At 43.1% G+C, this 19,769-nt stretch overlaps 1 pseudogene; it reads left to right on the plus strand.

Moving 5' to 3' along the window:
* The first annotated feature begins 2,311 nt into the window (after positions 1-2,311).
* Positions 2,312-5,209, plus strand: LOC139005122 (U2 small nuclear ribonucleoprotein A' pseudogene; annotated as a pseudogene).
* The last annotated feature ends 14,560 nt before the right edge of the window (positions 5,210-19,769 follow it).

Below are 19,769 nucleotides of genomic sequence, written 5' to 3' on the forward strand. Positions count from 1 at the left end.
TGTAGGATCTTAGAATAATAGTAATGATTTTTGTGCACCATATTCTAGAGCTGTTATTTGTAAACTAAGGCAATAAATAGGGTTATGGTGAGCTGGGCTGATAAGGGGAGGTGAGTGAGAGGAGAGAAGATGGTTAAATAAAGAAGAAAAAAACAGTGATGAGAGAATATTAAAAAGGAAGTGATGAGGTCGGGATCCCAGAATCCCAAACCAGAAATGCAAACTCATTTTTCCAATCCTTTCTTAGAACAAAGAGACTGAGGCAAAGTGGCAGAGGTGGGACTTGATTCTCAGAGCTTTTTTACCCTCCACATTTACAATATTATTATACATTGTGACTTCGAGGCACTGTCCCCATGTATAACTAAGGGTGACAGAGCACCTTGCACTGTATGGAACTCTGTAAATATTTAATGACACTAACCTAAGTAGAGATGATAAGTGCAATCTAATATTAGTATTAGAAGAAAGGTTTCTGCAGGCCCCTGAGTAGTTTTTAATAAGGAAAAGCAATGACAAGGGCAATAGCCCAGGTATAGAGCCTTGTAAAGATCTCTTGTTTATTTTTGGTTTGGAATTCCTCTGTTTCAGGGTTCTTTTTCAGTGGGATTCCCTCCCTAGTAGCTGCTGTATGGGATGCAGGTGGTTGTCAGGAGGACAGGGAGACAAATGAAAGAATGAATTTTAGCTGCTCAAGGTCAATGGTATGGCATGTTTCCAACCAACATTAGCCCCTTGCTCAGGAGCTGGAATCCAAAAGAAAAAGCTCTCTGCAAAACGCCTGGCATAGGGCATTCCATAACTCTATAAAATTGTGATGACTAAGTAAATAACCCCGCATCCTGCTCCATCTCTCACAACACCATCTTGGCCACAGAGGAGAAGCTTAAACATACAAAAGGAGAAGAAGCTAAATAAAGAAAATGGAGAATAAAATTAAATAGCATGTTGGTTCCTCTAGTGCCTATATGTCTAGATCAAAACTATTTAATAGATAGGAGTGTCCCTCGTGGAACTGTTATTTAAACATCCAAGAACTGATACATCAGCCCTCAGTGGGTGACTGAAGGTGAGGTCAGTGTGTAATATGTGTGTATATGGGGGTGGGAGGTGGCCGGGGGGGGACTTGGGAAATAACAAACAGAACAAAAACAGCAGAAAGAAGAGCCACTAGGAGACTGGAGCGAAGGCAGCTCTGCCAGCCCCGCCTCTGCACTGCAGTTCTGACACTACCTGAGCCCCTGGAAGCCTGTGGCAGGCAGTCTCTCATTCCTGGGCTCACGCTTAAGAAGAGAGGGAGGCTTAAAGGAGAAGGAGAAAAGGCAGTGAGTCACAATTTGTTTTTTACTGAAAGGTGAACATTCGGACATCCAAGCAAACAGGAAGACACAAAACCCAATTTTTAGTACAAGAGATAACCAAAAACTCACTTCTGACCCCTTTCAAACAAGTGAGTTGTATCCATCCGAGAACTCTACAAAGACAGGGATGTGGCTGTACCTCCTTAGCACTTACATCTAGAAGCCCATGTGTCTCTAATAGTCCTCATGGTGTCTCTTCTGTGAGATAAGTTCCTTCAGGGCAGGACCCATGGCATGTCTCTTCGTCTCTGTACCTTTCACAGTGTGAAGCACAGTAGTTTGTACCCAAAACTCTCTGTTTGTTTAATGATTTATCTTGGAGGATGGCTATTCCCATAGGCTTTCTAAGAGGTCCCTTGTCTTTCCTCACTAAATCTATACTTCAAAGCTCGATTAACCTTCATAATAAATGACTGAGTATGTCCTACGTGTACTCAAAAATTTCCATGGTGCCCTAGTGCACCCAGTTCATCGAATCCGCTGTCAATGGCTGGTATGCACACCCATGCCAGTCTTGCCTCACACCATCCGCCTTCAAACACCCTCTACTTTCTGCACTCTACCTGCACCGTTCCTTACTTTCAAATACTGTGCTTCTCCAATTCGGCATATGTACTCACTCCTTCCTTCTGCCTAGAATAACAGCAATAGGAGTCTGGACACTTGGCTTGAAATCTCACCTCTCTTAGTTCATTAGCTGTATGACCTATGGCATTTTTTAAAACCACTGATTCTCATTTCCCCATCTTCAAAATTAGAGATCATATTAACCCCACACAGTTGTTGTGGAGAGAGAGAAAAAATTAGATAACATTTGTGAACGCACCAAGCATAGTAGATACCCCAGCAGCATTTATCCATCTTCTTTGTGATCCTTCAAGCTTAAGCACAGATATATCTCATTACTGTGGACAGAAGAGCCTCTCCCCCACTAACCTGAGCAAGTAGTTATGGGGGGTGTTCATGCAACAGTGGGGGAAGTTCCATTTCCTAGTCAGCCATGTCCACCTGGGAAGCAAGGGCTGATAGATGATACAGCTATATGTCCTCCAACACAGAAATTTGGAGTTAAAGAGCTAGAAAATCCTTACAGATTATTTGACCAGATCTTCTATTTTGTAGATAAGGAAATTGAAGGCCAGTGAGGAGCCAAGACTGGACTCCTGCATTTTGTTCTTTGCTTTTCACAATGCCATGAATAAGGGCCAAAAGTCACCAAACCAATCAGACGCACAGCAATGCCCTGGGCTGAGACTGGAACTAGAATCACAGGCAAAAGAGCTTCCTCAGAAGTGTCTAGTCCACTGCCTTATTCCAGACAGGTGTGCGCCTTCCACTGACTCAGCACTTATTGGGTTCCTACAAAGTGTCAAGTCCACACCTATGAGGAAGATAATAAAATGCCTGAGACAGACATCATCCCATTCTTAAGATTCACAACCTAGCTAAGGAGGAGTCATGTGTTCAAATAATTGCCATGCAGTGTGAGAAATGCATCCTCCTACCTGGTGATGCTACCTGGGAGAGCAGAAAAGTTCTCACAAAGGAGACAAATGCGTTGGGCCTTGATGACTAAGCAGCTCATTAAGTGTCTAGGTGTTGGGAAGGCATTCCCACTTGGTCTTTTACTTTCATGGTGCAAACAATTACAATAGCATATGCTGGAGGTGAAGCTGCACACCTGTGTCCACTGGTGACTATCTTCTGATCACAACAGAAGATCCAGCTCCATGAATGGTAGCCAAGGACTGTCCCAGGGAATCAAATGCCAGTTACCCAATATCTTCCCTAATTTATCTGTTTTACACAAACTACTTCCAAGAGTCCCTCTTCACTTTCTTTACTGTTAGGATTGAGGTGGGCCTCGATAAGAGAAATCAGAATCTCAGATATGGGAGGTTTTGTTCAGGGGATAAAAGAGAGAAAAAACAAAGGTAAATGGAAAAGCTCTTAAGTGAGAAATAAATGAGTAACTTCTCAAAAGAAAAGGTGTTTTTGCACAGTGGGCTGATTGGTTCCGCCAGGAAGCAGATGCCAAGACCGAGTTAGGAATCCAAGAGATTTATTGGCAGTGATACTTGTGAAAGAGAAAGAAGAGAGAAAGCAGGAGTAGGTGGGGAAAGGCTTCAGATAATGACAGAGGTCTGATCCCTGTGAAAGGAAAGGCATAGGGAGAATGGGGTAACAAGCTTAGGTGAAAAGATAGCCCATAGTGAAGAAATGGCTGCTCCTTATACTTGCTGAGCTCACTCACGACCAGGGCTGCTCAGTGAGAGATCTGTTCCAAAGCCCAGGCAGATTCCAAATGAACTTTCAGCTGACAGCAGCCCACGCAGCGGGTTCTCTCTCAGGGAGATCTGAGCAACACTTCTCCGTGGCTGCTGAACACATGCACTCCATCTTGGAGTGAAGAATTTAGAGGGGAATTTACTGCGTGGATAGTGACAAATGTGTTTTAGGTGTGCAAGTGTGTGAAGTAAACCCTGATCTTAAGATTACAGATGAAGCGTAGGCTCTGTTTATTAGTTAATTATTGACGTACCTGGAAGGAAAAACTCCATGACTGGTATTTATGACTGGCCTGGGTTGAGGGTAACCTTTCACTCCTGGAGCTCTTAGCTCTCTAGAAACCAATTCTTTGGTTGAGCAAGTCTCTCAACTGTCTGATCCCTAACTGAAAAGAAATATAAGTCAACATTCTCAGCCAGGGAGATAGAACAGGGGAGGGAAAGAGGTATACAGTCATGCACTTCAGAAGGTTTCAGACAGCAGCAGATCACGTGTGTGGAAATGGTACCCCATGTAGCCTGGATGTGTGGTAGGCTATGCCATCTAGATTTTTGTACATGCGCTCTATAATGTTCCCACAATGACAGAATTACCTAATGATGCATTTCTCAGAATGTATCCCCATTATTAAGAGGTGTGTAACTGTAATCCACTAGACCTTGAGCACTCTGAATACAGGAGCCCATCAGTCTTTTCCCTCAGTGAATGGCTATCTGCTCCCAGTGTCTGGCCTTCAATAAATATGGCATGAATGAATGGATGGATGAATGAATGAACAGATGAATGTCAATCACCAGCTGCAGATAAAAGTTCTCTTTTGCAGCTGACTGCGGAGCTGATGGAGCAGTACACCAGCGCCGTGCGGGACGCGAGCTGGATCTGCGGGGATATAACAATTCCTGTCATGGAAAATCTGGGTGCGACCTTAGACCAGTTTGATGCTATTGATTTTTCCGACAATGCAATCCGGAAACTGGATGGCTCTCCTTTGTTGAGAAGACTAAAGACACAACTGGTGAACAACAGTAGAATATGCCGCACAGGGAGGCGCTGGGCCGAGCTCATTCTCACCAACAGCAGCCTCGTGGAGCTGGGTGACCGGGACCCTTTGGCGTCTCTCGAGTGACTGGCTTAGCTGAGGATTCTAAGAAACCCCATGGCAAACCAGAAGCATTACCGACTCTATGTCATTTACAAAATTCCCAAGTCAGAGTGCTGGGTTTCCAGAAGGTGAAGCTGAAAGAGCATCAGGAAGCAGAGAACATGTTCAAGGGCAAACGGGGTGCACAGCTCGCAAAGGATATTGTCAGGAGAAGCACAACGTTCACCCCAGGTGCTGGTTTGCCCACTGACAAAAGAAAGGCGTCCCGGGATGTCCCCGGGGGCCATGGAAGCGATCAAGAACCCCAACCCCAGAGCGAACGCGGACGCTGGCGGAGGTGGAGAGGCCGAAGGGCCTACTGCAGTCAGGCCATACCCCGGGCAGAGAGCGCCAAGGAGGCCCCAGCAACGACCGGAGGGAGGAGATGGAAGAAGACACCCTCCCCCACGAGTCCTGAGCAGCGGGCCGAGTGTCCACGAGGCGTGGGGCCTGGCCGGGGACAGGGTCCTGCTTTTGAACGTGGAACAGCAGTCTGTGTCAGCAAAGAGGGGTTCCCAAGCATCGCTGAAGGGCTCCAAACTGCTGCTGGTAGTTTTTTAATACACCTTTTGAGATCTAAATGCCTGTTTTTTACAAATAGTAAAAATAAAGACCACCAGGTGCCTGGGCTGTGTGTGCAGTGGGTGTGTGTCTGCCTTTAAGCTGGAAATACAGGAGGCATCGTTTCTGACCAGGCCTCCGTCCTCTGTAAAATGTTTGGATGTTTAAATCCTTAATAAAACAGGTTTTAAGTGGCAAATAAATAATAAAAGAAATCTCTTTTCCACTTACCCCTTCCTGTGTTTAACTTCTCAGACATATTTTGATACTGTTTCCTATATATTCTTTACACACCATGCTGTATCCTTTGGGGTTTAGTGGTAGAGAACAGCATCCTGTCTAGTAAGCGATGCAGGAAGCGATTGATTTCAGGGTATTAAATGGCTTATAGAATCGTTGGGAGGACTGCAGAAACAGACTCAAGGCTGAGATGTCAGGAAAGCCTCCCTAAGCACTCTGCAGAACCGGCCCATCAAGGAAGCTGCCTCAGAACCAGGAAACCACATTCATCAGAACTACACGACAGCTGCTGTCACCGGGATGCTGCCAAGATAAGGAATCTTCCACTGCTGCCAGCTCCAGATGACACCACACCTGCTGGGTTAGAAATGAATGCCCCACACTCTGCCTCTCAACACCCATGTGAGTGACAGACTCTGGAAAGGCCAAATGCCTCCATGTGCTTTTTGGCCTCAGAAGCAGCGGACGCAAGGCCCTTGCCCCATGCCTGTCTTCTGAAACTACATGAGTGCCACCGGTGGGTAAAACTTGAATCATGTCCTAGCTTCCAGGGAGTTGAGAAAATGTAGTTTTTAGACTTCCAGCATCTACAGAATAAAAGAAAGCACTCTAGAAGGAGGGCAGAATGAATTGATGATCCATTCCACCATATCCCCCTTTGAGGAAACAAAGAGAAGGTCTTATCCTCTTATGTTCTATCAATGGCATCTTCAGGCCAATCCTAAGGTAGGGTGGTATCCTCACTTGTGTTTGAAACAACTTTTGTGCATTTTCTACGGATATAGAAAAGCAGGAGTCATAGGTCATCAATTGTCTTCCACAAAGGGACATTATCTGTGGGCTCTGTGGACGCTCTACCCCAGTGATGGCGAACCTATGACACGCGTGTCAGAGGTGACAAGCGAAATCATTTTTTTGGTTGATTTTTCTTTGTTAAATGGCATTTAAATATATAAAATAAATATCAAAAATCAACCGAAGGACTTGTATGCATGCATATAAGCATAACCAATGGACACAAGCCACTGTGGGGTAGGGGAGGCCGGGGGAATGTCAAGTGCGGGGGTGGGGGGGGGTGGAAAGGAGACATATGTAATACCCTTTGTAATACTTTAAGCAATAAAAAAAGAAAAAGAAATTATATATATATATATATATATATATATGTATATATATATATATATATATCTTTGTTTTACTATGGTTGCAAATATCAAAAAATTTCTATATGTGACACGGCACCAGAGTTAAGTTAGAGTTTTTCAAAATGCTGACACGCTGAGCTCAAAAGGTTCGCCATCACTGCTCTACCCCATTCAGAACACCATGAGATCATTAATGTTGCCTTGTGGTTGTGATTCTTGTGAGATCAAATAGTTAACAATTCTTAACTAGTTCATAGAAATCCCAAACCACAACTTCTAGGGTTCATTTTTTGTGCTCGTCTGACACCTGTGTCTCCATGTAGAGAGTTCTAGTGCAATTATTATAACCTTTTGACGTTACTCAGCGAAAAGATATGTATTGGACACTTGCTGTATGCCAAGCACTGTTTGCATACGTAATAGATATGTTGAGTAAGTATGACTCATGATAGACTCAAAACTGTTTATGTCCCTTAATGGTTTATCAGTAGGTTAACCTTCCCTACCCCTGAATAAAAACCCTGGCTCACTCCTGGGAAATAGAAGAGTACTGGAGTTACTTTAAGTCACAAAGACAGTCTCACTTTGATTATAAACATGTCCGGTCCCATGTAATGATCAAGAGGCTGAACTTAATATTAAATCCTCTCTCCTCAAGTCTGGCTCAGGCTGGAAGTCCACAGTGAGAAAGGAGGCTTGACATTTCAGCTCTTCTCTTCTTATCACAATCTTTCCCACTCCCTCACTGTCATACCTAAAAGAGAAGAGGGAGAAGAAGCAAGGAAAGAGGACAGTACTTACTTGACTGGATGGCTCTGTGCTCTCTGAGCCTAGCACAAGGCTAATGCTGGTGTCCCTGGGTAGAACTCTTTCTTATAATGAGCTTTTATAGTTCTTCATGGGTCTCATCTCTCCTGCAGTCCCCTTTGACCAGGTGAAAATAATCTCTATTCTTGGTGGCCTCTTCCAGCTCCTTCCTGATCCCCTGGGCATTGGGCAACATACCTCTGGGCCTTTTCAATAAAGATTCTCCTCCCCTTTGGAGACAAGTCCTCTCCTATTGGGCCAACCAAAGATGGCCCACCTCATCTCTCTCCTAAGTGGCCTTCATCTAGTCTACATAAAACAGGGCAATATATATGGCATCCTTGCCCTGAAACATCCTTGATCTGGTTGAGGGAGGAATGAGTCTTTAGAGTTATTTCCTCAGTAAATCTGCAGAGTGTGGAGGTGTAGGATTTGTCTCCTACTCCCTTTGGTAACTGATAACTTTCATATTGGTGCCTCGGTGAAAACAGCAGCAGGAATGGTTCCATTGTAACATCCTGCCACACATGCCTTCTAATGTCATTTGACAGAGATTTTCCCTGACCCTCCCTTTGTACAGTGAGTTATTCAGCAATAGAAATCATGCTTATGTTGTTCTCTTCCATCATTATCCTTCCCCTTCACATTCTTCAAGATCCAGCTCATCTCCCACTCCTTTGATGAAGCATGAAGTCTTTCTAGGTCTTTCTGTTTAAAATTTCTGTTTTCACATGCTTCTCAGTCTTTCACATGTCCCTGTTGAGTTTGCCCTGATCAACTTGTATGCTCTCCAACACAGTTGAGCTCCCTCCTTAGAGCTTCCTTAGGACCTTTATATACATCTATTACTATATTTTGTGTTGTTATTTTCCAACTGTTTGCCTTACATAGTAGCCTAGGAACTCTTCAAGGGCAGTGCCCATGTTTTAGCCAACACATACCTCTGGTCGACTCATACCATACTACACTTAGTCAGCTTATACCTCTAGTACTATACGCAGTCCATCAAATCAACTCATCTTACATGAATTTATTCAACTACTACAAGCACTGAGGACACCATGGTGAACAAGACAGATGGGGCCTTTGCCTTCATGGCACTTGACAGAACCCAAGTACATTTGTGGCACCTCATTGAATCCCCCTCACTCAAGTCCTGGTTTGTGCTGGGCCCCTCATGGAGAACAGGTGCATCCCAGAGAAGTGTCACAGTGAGATTCTCAACTACTTAACATGGAGGTCCAGGACACTTCTAAACAATTGCCACACTACTTCTGGAAAACTCTGACTTGATCTACTAATGTGGACTCACCCATTCAGTGACACAATTTATTCAAAACAAGGACTGATAAGTGTCCTGAAAATTCCATTATTGGGGAACATTTCATGCTTCATGAGAAAGGTTATGCTCCCACAAGGGGTGTGTCCTTCCTCATGAATCACCCGTGCACACATGCAGTCCAGGGCTCCCAGCAATGACAACATGTCTGTGCATGCAGAGAGGGAGAAAAAATATGGGTACACAGCAAGTTTTCTTATCTTCACTTCTAATAAGAGAGCATGGCTCATTGAGGTTCTAGGTTATGGAACTATTATTATGTTGCACTTCTTTATTGGGGGGAAGGGGGAAGTAAGGACAGTAACAACAAGTCAAATCATACATGAACATTGGAGATGAAGAATATCTGAGTCTGAATCTATCAGTGCTAACAAATACTATGCATCAAGCTCATTGACATCAACAATCTCCTCATAAAAGGCGACCTATGGGTTATAGGACTTGGCAAGGCTTTTCTACCCAAAGACTATTTCTCCCCTCACTTTACATCACAAAGCAAGAAAATACCACCATGGAACTCAAGCTAAGGTAAATTGTCTCTAGCAGCTCTGTGTTTAGGTAGCTATGAAGGACAGTAGGCATCAAAAACTCCAGTAATGGTTGTTGGCAACATAGGTTCCTGGGCCCTAAATATTTTTATTCAGAGAGTACCCCAAACACTACAGGATTAGCTATAGCTTTTGCTGGATTTGATATCAGATTTACTCTGCATAGGTTCAATTTGTTGAATGCCTGTATTTAATATCAAAGGACAGAGGATAGAGGAGACCTGACAAGGGAAAAGTTGACAGACCATATCCAGATTTTGGGTTGACACAGAAAAGAGCACGTGGAGGCAAAGCTGTGGGAGCTGGGCCCTGGAGGAAGGGATCCCTCAGAAACACAAACTCCACATCAGATCAAAGCACAGGCTGCTGGTTCCTAGGAAGAAGTGGGGCAATAGTTCTGTGTTCAACATGGAGTTAGATATTTGGCAATGACACACGGCACATTTTTCTGTTAAAATCTTTTGAGTTTCTCAGAAGCCTTCCTGAGCTAAGACTGCTCTGTCCTTCATAAACCTTTCCTGTAAAAGAGGGTGTCAGTACCACAAACCAAATTGTGAGGCAGCTGAGCTGCTGACTTCCTGGAGGCCATCACCAAACCCACGGCAGGGCTCAGATTAGACTAAACTGTCTGTTCCAGTTGTCTTGACCCAACCAGCCAATCCACTGCTTCCCTGTGAAAATGAGGTATCAATCACTTCAGCAAACACCAGTGGTCCTCCCCTGTCATTTGGGGCCAGTTTTACTGTGTGGCACTAACAGTAGAGACTAGGAGTAGAAATGAGACATTCTCAAAGCTAACTAGAGGTTACCTAGCTTTACCACCAGGACCAGCAGGAACACAGCTCCACTCAGCTTACAAGACACTGCTACAACAATAGGCCAAAACGATGCTGGATCTGTAAATGCAAATGTAAAATTTAAGCATGATAGTCTGCTTCAGTAGTTCTCCTCTTTGGACCTGCTGCTCCTGTTTCATAGGTCTCATTATTTCAAACATCCCTCCTCTGCCACCCCCAACAGATGCCGTGGAAAGTCCACATTTCCTGCATTCGCTCCTCCTGGCCCCCCAGTCTGGAATGTTCCCACCTTTTATCTCTGTATCTCATACCTTCTAAGATCCAGTTCTAATTTTCAACCTTCTATCAAGGCACACTTGACTATTCTGAACTCCAGAGATCCTTACCTATAGTGGTGGTTCTATAGTGGTGTTCCAAAATCTGGGGCAAAGCAAAACTCTTTGATGAGCTTTTTAAGTATTTATTATCACTCTCCTCAGACTGTCTATATTTGATATTTGGGGAATGAGGTTGGGAAATCTGCCTTTTTTGGTTTATTTGTTTGTTGTTTAATGTTCCCATAGGTGCTCACTTAAGAATCATTGGTCTAGCCGAAACTGGTTTGGCTCAGTGGATAGAGCGTCAGCCTGCGGACTGAAAGGTCCCAGGTTCGATTCCGGTCAAGGGCATGTACCTTGGTTGCGGGCACATCCCCAGTGGGAGATGTGCAGGAGGCAGCTGATCGATGTTTCTAACTCTCTATCTCTCTCCCTTCCTCTCTGTAAAAAATCAATAAAATATATTTTTTTTAAAAAAGAATCATTGGTCTATAAAGAGCCAAGTCATGTTTGATATATATTATAATATTGTTTTTCACTTGTTTTGAGTTTTCTGATTTTTTATTGAATTTATTGTGGTGACATTGGTCAATAAAATTATATGTTTCAGGTATATAATTCTGTAATACATAATCTGTATATTGTATTGTGTGTTCATCACCCCAAGTCAAGTCTCCTTCTATCACCATTTATTCCCCCTTTACCCTGTTCTACCTCCCCTCACCTCCCTTTCCCTTTGGTAATCACCATATTGTTGTCTGTATCTAATAGCCCTTTGGAAGACAGTTTGGCAGTTTCTTATAAAACTAAACATACTCTTACCATATGATCTTGCAATCATACTTCTTGGTATTTATTCAAATGAGTTGAAAACGATGTCCACACAAAAACCTGAACATGGATATTTATCTCAGCTTTATTCATAATTATGAAAACATGAAGCAACCAAGGTGTCCTTCAGTGGGTGAATAGATAAATAAGTTGTGGTACATCCAGACAATGGAATATTACTCAGTGCTAAAAAGGATGTCATGAAAAGACATGGAGGAAACTTAAAAGCATGTTGCTGAGAGAATGAAGCCAATGTGAAAAGGCTTCATACTGTATTATTCCAACTACATGACATTCTGGACAAGGCAAAACCATGGAGACAGTAGAAAGATCGGGACTTGTCAGGGTTTGGGTGGAGGGAGAAATGAATAGATGGAGCACAGAGGATGTTTACGGCAGTGAAACTATTCTGTATGATACTATAAAGATGGATACATGTCATTATTATTTTGTCCAAACCCATAGAATATAAAACACTAAAGCGAACCTTAATGTAAATAATGAACTTTGGGTGATGATAATGTGTCAATGCAGGTTCATCAGGTTATTTTTGTTTGTTTGTTTGGTTTTTGTTTTTAAATTATATTTTATTTATTTTTTACAGAGAGGAAGGGAGAGGGATAGAGAGTTAGAAACATCAATGAGAGAGAAACACCGATCAGCTGCCTCCTGCACACGCCCTACTGGGGATGTGTCCGCAACCAAGGTACATGCCCTTGACCAGAATCGAACCTGGGACCCTTCAGTCCGCAGGTCAGCGCTCTATCCACTGAGCCAAACCGGTTAGGGCAGGTTCATCAGTTTTAACCAAGGTACCACATTGGAGGATATTGATAATGGCAGAGGCTGCGCATGTGTGTGTGTGTGGATAGGGAGGTGTGCGTATGGGACATCTCCATGTTTTATGCTCAATTTTTCTGTGACCCTAAAACTGCTCTAAAAAATAAAGTCTATTTTTTTAAATGGGGAGAGGGTTAGTTATTCCTGTAACTTTACCATCCAGTCTCACTCTAGTGAAGGAGGGTTATGACGGGATGCAGAGATGATGGGATCTTAGAAAAGGAAATTAAATCAAGTCAGGCCTTAGAGAACTAAAAAGTCATCCAAAATATTAATAATAATTATGATAACAGCTATTATTTTGTGAGAGCTGATTATGTGCCAGTCACTGTAGGAAGCAATTCACCTGACAGAGATATCATCATCCCCACTTTAAAGATGAAGAAATTGAGTCCTGGGGAAGTTAGGCAATTAGTCCATGTTCACAAATGACAGAGTCCAGATTCCCACCCGGGCCTAACAGACCCCAGAGCCAGAGTGTTTAACCATTTTTGTCTTTCTTTCTTGGCATCATGTGGCTCTGTCTTTGTGCTGCTCTCTTAGTAGACAAGCTCCCTCTATTTTCCCATCTAGTTACACGTGATCCAGCAAGACTGCCTCATCCCTAGAGCTTTCTTACAAAGAGACTCTTATCTTTATGACCCCTAATTCAAATTCTTGAGAAAATCGGACTATCCAATGAATTGGCTGATTTTGAGACAGGTATTCATTCAGAGTCCAATCAGCCATAGCCAGGAGTGTTACCCCAGAACTGTAGGTAGTATAGGCAAATCGCCTGAGGTGTCCTTCATACCAGGACATCACTAACTATCCTTGAATCCAGAACCCAGGAGTAGGCATTGTTAAATTGCTACTTTTCACACATGTAGAATCATGTGTGATAATAATATACCCCTATGGTGCTATTATGAGATTTAAAGTTATTCTATGTGAAATGCATAAAACAGCGTCTAGCACATGGCCATTGCTATGAATAGCATTATTATTCAAGCTGCACTGCAACCACTTTGTCTCTGGCTTTCCGGTATGCTATTCCCTTGACTCCCAACTTAGCTTCTTTGCCTTGACTCATCCCTTTCAAAAGCATGTGCCTCAACAATTGCCAAATTTAACCATCTCTGCAAACTCATTCTTTTCTAGTTCAGATTTGATCACACCCTTAGACAACGAAAGTAAATAATTCCATGTCTGAAAATGTCCAGGGCCATTCTAAAATCACACAAACCAATGCTAGCCTTTATCTTTGGGAAGATATTTTCAAAACCAGGTTTTAAAGAAAGTTGAGGTCACAAAAGTGATAGCCATTTGCACGATAAATAATGCTACCACGGCAAGCTGGGGAATTTAAATATTTCCAGAGGATTGCTATGAATCTTGATATAGTTCTAGAATCAAATTAAGCAGTCCATTCAGACTTTTGTTGGCAAAGAGAGGCATCACTGCCATGAAGCAACATCCAAATAAAATGAGGTTTCTTAGCCCATATATCACAACAACCACCAACTTACATTTGTTTATTTAAAATTTCTCATTTGATTATTCCCAACTATTGCCCTGCAAACAAAGTAAGGCCACTATTCTCCAATTTTACAGATGATAAAATTGAGGCTAAGCAACTTGCTACCACTTGGCACAGCTAGTAGGAAGAACATGGAACAAGAACCCAGGTCTCCTGCTCCACAATATCTCTCCAATGAAAACTGAAAGGAAAATTCCAAGTAGTAAAAGCAACTTGTTGAGAAATCACTGGTGTCTCTCAAAGTGTGCTCCTCAAATCACTCTTGTGTCATGATACTCTGAGAATAAGCTTAGAAATTACTGCTCACCAGATGGCCCCTCTTGGTTTATAATACATTAGCTTATTAAAGGCCCTGAGAAATTCTACCTAATTTCTAGCTAATTTATATTAACCCTGTATTTTTCAAATTTATTTGACCACAAAACTCTTATTGTGTGTGTTATTTATTAATATCACATAGAGGAATATTCTTTGGAAAGCATTTTAGACTGCGTTAAAAACAGTTGTTCAGTGATGTAAGTGAACTAACTAAAAAAAAAAAAAGTGCTTTAACTAAAAAAAATTATTCTACTTTGCCTGATCCCCAGTTTCTTAGGCTTAAACTAATTTCAGAAGTCATACTAAACTAATTTCGGAAGTCATACTAATTCTAGGGAAGTTTTCTGGGCAGGCTGTTATAAGGCATATAGGAGAGGCAAGACTTTGAAGAATTAAAGCAGGCTTTAGGGGGGCAGATAAATATAAAAATAGAGCTGTCTCCATCCTCCAAGTGGCCAGGAAACTCCAGGTAGCCTTCTGTCTTCGTGTGTTCTCTTTACCTCCACAGCTTTCCATCATCTAGGCCCGGGTCAATAGTGTGGGTGAGATATTTCTCCTTTTCTTCCTCATATTGTGGCTTTCCCCACAAAGAGAACTTCCTCTAATCCTCTAAGAGAAATCTTTGGCTTCCAGGATATATACGTCTTATACATAAAGGTCACCCTGTGGTTGCCAGGAATGATGACGGTGGCATTAAGGAAAGGGGAATGCAATTTGCATGCCTTTCAAAAATCTCTACCAAGCACTAGTTACCCAACAAATCAAAAGTCATTGCATAACCAGAGTGAGCCCTTTCATTCTTTTTTTTTTAATATATTTTATTGAATTTCCACAGAGAAGAAGGGAGAGGGACAGAGAGTTAGAAACATCGATGAGAGAGATCGATCAGCTGCCTCCTGCATGCCCCCCAGTAGCGATGTGCCCGCAACCAGGGTACATGCCCTTGACCAGAATCGAACCTGGGACCCTTCAGTCCACAGGCCAACGCTCTATCCACTGAGCCAAACCGGTTCAGCAGCCCTTTCATTCTTAAACCACTTTCTCAGACCTTCTTGTCAGTGGCTACAGCTCCCCAATAACTACTACAGCAACTGCTCTTGAAAGAATTAACTTTGCCTCTTCTTAACTCCAAACCTTTACACCCAGCTTAAACTCATTGAACCAGGTTGCCAATTTACCGCATATATTTGCCACTTGGAGAAACACATGAGCTTCCTTGCCTAGGGCCAATCCCGAGAGCAGTAGTGTTTTAAGATGTTTTTCTACTCTGGGCCTCACCCTGGGCCTGGGGACAGTTGAGGAGACTGGCTGCTCTCTGAAACCATGTGTTTCCTTCCCACACGAGCCAACATGGCCTTGGCCTATCAGAGACATTTCTCTTCCTCAGGTAATCAGCTCTATAGTTTCTTCTTTACTATCGAGCAGTTTCTTCCAGGAAACAGTCTCAAGGCAGCACACCCAGAGGTCAGCTGGCAGGCTGTGGACGTCACTTCCTCATCGGCCCAGCGTCTCCCACAAGCAGGGAATGTGTTTATTCTCAGAGGTTTCCCAAGAGTCAGAGGAGTGAGCACCTGCCTGAGTGCCAGCTGGGTAGTGGATATGGGGGTCCACAGCCCCCCTTCCACCTTCCTTGCCTCCTCTTCTATATCCTGGGCCCTGAAGCAGATGCTTCCCAACAAGATAGAGTGCCCCTCACAGTTCCTCTCTGAGAACTTAGGCCCTGGAGCAGGAACCGCCCACTCCATCATTGAGTCAGAACTGCATGGCCAACACTTTTTTTAAAACATGTTTTTATTGATTTTTAGAGAGAGAGGAAGGGAGAGGGATAGAGAGAAATATCGATAAGAGGGAAACATCATTGATCAGCTGCTTCCTGCATGGCCCCTTCTGGGCATGTGCCCTGACCTAGAATCAAACTGTGACTTCCTGGTTCACAGGTCGACGCTCAACCACTGAGCCATGCCAGCCAGGCAACACAGAGCACTTTTGAGTCACCTTTCTGGAAAGTCCACTGCGCTACCCTCAGAGCAAGAGCAAACTTAATTTTCTAAATATTGCAAAGTAAAAGATTCTTTCTTGAGGTTAACCACCCATGACAGAAAAAAGCACCCCTCCTCAAATGAGTGCCTTTCTTAGCTGCATGTGATGCCCTTGGTACCATTTATATCACTCTACTTGATATAAATGGCACTTTTCTCAAAGGTTAAGAATAACACTTTAAAATAATAAATATTGTTATTTTAATAATATAATCAAGCACAGGTGAAATGCACATAAATGCTTTATAATATTACTAGAGGCCCAGTGCATGAAATTCATGCACAGGGTGGGGGGGTGTGTTCCTCATCCCAGCCTGCACCCTCTTCAATCTGGGACATCCCTCTCACAATCCAGGACTGCTGGCTCCCAACTGCTTGCCTGACTGCCTGCCTGATTGCCCGCCTGATTGCCCCTAACCGCTTCTGCCTGCCAGCCTGACCACTCCCTGACCACTCCCCTGCCAGCCTGATCGATGCCTAACTGCTCTTCTGCCAGCCCACTTGCCCCTAACTGCCCTTACCTGCTGACCTGGTCACCTCTAACTGTCTTCCCCTGCAGGCCTGGTTGCCCCCAACTGCCCTCCTCTACTGGCCTGGTCATCCCTAACTTCCTCCCTAGCCTGATCTCCCTCAACTGTGCTTCCCTGCAGGCCTCGTCACCCCCAACTACCCTCCCCTGCAGGCCTGGTCACCCCTAACTGCCTTCCCCTACTGGCCTGGTTGCTCCAACTACCCTCCCCTGCAGGCCTGGTCACCCCTAACTGCCTTCCCCTACTGGCCTGGTTGCTCCAACTACCCTCCCCTCCAGGCCTGGTCCCCCCAACTGCCCTCCCCTGCAGGCCTGGGTTCCCCCCAACTGCCCCGCCCCCTTGCAGGCCATCTTTGACCACATGGGGCGATCAATTTGCATATTACCTCTTTCTTATATAGAATTGACATATTTTTAAAATTTTGATTGACTTTAGAGAGAGAAAGGGAAAGAGAGGGACAGAGAGAGTGACATCGACTCATTGTTCCACCTATTTATGCATTCATTGATTGATTCCTATATGTATCCTGACCAAGGATGGAACCAACAACATTGGCTCATTGGGGAAAATGCTCCAACCAACTGTCCTACCTGGCCAGGGCAATATGGTTGATATTGTATAAAATAATATTAGTAAACTCACATAACAATGTTATGAGATAGGTACTGTTATTATTTCCATTTTACAGATTAAAAAACTGATGAGGAGAAGGGTAAATTCCCTTTACAGACAGCATAGTGAGTGGGAGGGCTGGTTTTACTTTTCCTCCCAGACTCTGTCCTTGTGTCCCCTTCACTGAGAGGTGTTACTCCCTCTGGAAAAATCTCTCCCTCTCTCTCTCTCTCCCTTTCTCTCTCTTTCCCCCTTTCCCTCTCTCCCCATTCTTCCCCCTCTCTCCCTCTCTCCCTCCCCTCTTCTTTCCCTCTCTCCCTCTCACACATACACACAGTTAAAGAAAAAAATTATTCTGACACTTGTTAAAACATTAAGGAGGACTTTGTTCAAGACTATTGCAGTAGCGGTATTGCAGTAGGGAAGAGAGATTGAGCTCAACTCCAAATACAGCAAGGACAAGTGAGGGTTTATAGCCAGGAAGCAGAGGGAAGTAGAAAATTACTAAGAAGAGACATCAAGGGGAGGAGGATTCTTGCTAAACTGACCAACGAGGATTCTTGCTGAAGGCAGGCCAAGGAAAAGGTGGTTGATGAAGATCTTGATCAGATATCAGTGGTGAGGGGATTCTTTCTAAAATAACTTAGCAGGATTCTTGCTAAAACTGCACTAAAAAAAACCCAAGACAGGTCAATGTCCAAAGTCAGAGGGCTCACAGAGAGGAGCCTAACTAAAGTTCGGTAAGGGTGAAAGTTTTTTATCAACACACACACACCAAGTTTGTCCTCTAACAGCCCCCTTTATTCCTTTTCTAAGAAATTGAGTTCTGAATATTGCCTCCCCCTTGCTCTACCTATATATCCTTGAGCCCTAGGATAACTAAAGATACGCTGAACAGCATTCTCCTTTTCTTGGAACTCCCTGAGAAAGTGCCAGGTGGGAAAGGCACATCAGAACAGCCATCCAGGCTCAATCACTGGCATGAGGTGGTCAGTGGAAGGCAGGGAAGGCAGCCAGCGAGCTGCCCTGTGCAGGTTTCAAGGAGAACTAAGTGCACATTTTAACTGGTTTTCAACCACATAACAATGTTTCAAGGGGGGAAATTAGTGCTACCTGGTGTTTTCTGCCATGATTTCAAAGGATGTTTAGCATCTCTGCAGATTTAAGCACAAGAGAAATTGTGAAAAAAAAACTTTGAAATGAGCAAACTGATTATTGAGTATCCTTCCCATGGAAGGCTAGTGTCTGAAGGACTCTCTCGAGGATGTCTGATGCATTGAAGGTCTGAGTCTTTCTTGGTCTTCAACTGTTTTGCAACTCTGTAGAGACAGACTTCAACTTGTGGAGAACTGATAGTGATGCAAATGATTTCTGTCCATAAAAAAGCAAATAAATTTTGTCCTGTGAAATTAAAATTAATCCCTACCTGTGAAACAGGCTGTTTTTGCATCTAGTAGCAAATTAAAAGCAGTGTTTCTGATTGCCTATGTAAATAACTGGTCTCTGGCTTTTTATTTGAGCTAGTTGTAATTTCTTATTAGTTCTCTCAATATTCATGAGTTAAATCAAATATTTGACATGTCTTCTTTCTACGTTTGTATGGGCCATAGTTTTATCTTTTTAGAAAATTACTCTGTAAGGATAGAGATTCCACAATTTGGTAGCTAACACTAAAATCTTTCTCCCTCCTCTGTTCTGGGCTATCACCTAAAATTAGACCAGATGCCACATCATGCTGACTCTCAAAAAGAGGCAGCTTTAACAGTAAATAAAGTTTAAGAAGTTTCCTTGCAAGGGGACTAAGACTCCTAAGCCATCTTTAACTCATTGGTAGAGACACCTGGAGCACTGAAGAGAGCAAGGGATAATTCTAACTTATATCACATAAGTTACTGAAGAATTGGGGTTCCTTTAGTATTTTTGTATAGTCCTCACTTAACTATTCTTGCTTTTGTTGCTTGTGTTTTTAGTGGCATATACAAGAAATTATTGCTGAGACCAGTGGAATATTACTTGGCCTTTAAAAATCAGGAAATCCAGCCACATATGACAACATGAATGACCCTGGAGGACATTATACTAAGTGAAATAAGTCATCACTGAAGGACAAATACTGCATGATTCCACATAGATGAGATATCTAACATAGTCAAACTCATGGGAACAGAGAGTCAAATGGTGGCTGCTAGGGGCCGGAGGGAGGGGAAATGGGTTTGCTGGAAAATGGGTATGAAGTTTCAATTATATAAAATATAAGATCAAGAGATCTTCTGTCTGACATTGTGCCTATAGTCAACAATACTGTGTTGAACACAAAAAAATTTGTTAAGAGAGTAGATCTCATTTTATATGTTCTTGCTATAATCAATCAATCAATCACAGTAACAGACAATAAACTTGCAAAAAGAAAAATAACAATTGGGGACTCTCTAGATCCCAACCTTTCTCCAATATATTAGCTCAAACATAATATACCAGACATGGCTATAAAGCTCAGAGGTGGGCCCCAACATTACTGAGCAGCGATCCACTCCA

This window comes from Myotis yumanensis, unplaced genomic scaffold (assembly GCF_028538775.1).
Source record: "Myotis yumanensis isolate MYYU_CA2020_CCGP unplaced genomic scaffold, mMyoYum1.0.hap1 SCAF_1, whole genome shotgun sequence".
Taxonomy (NCBI): Eukaryota; Metazoa; Chordata; class Mammalia; order Chiroptera; family Vespertilionidae; genus Myotis; species Myotis yumanensis.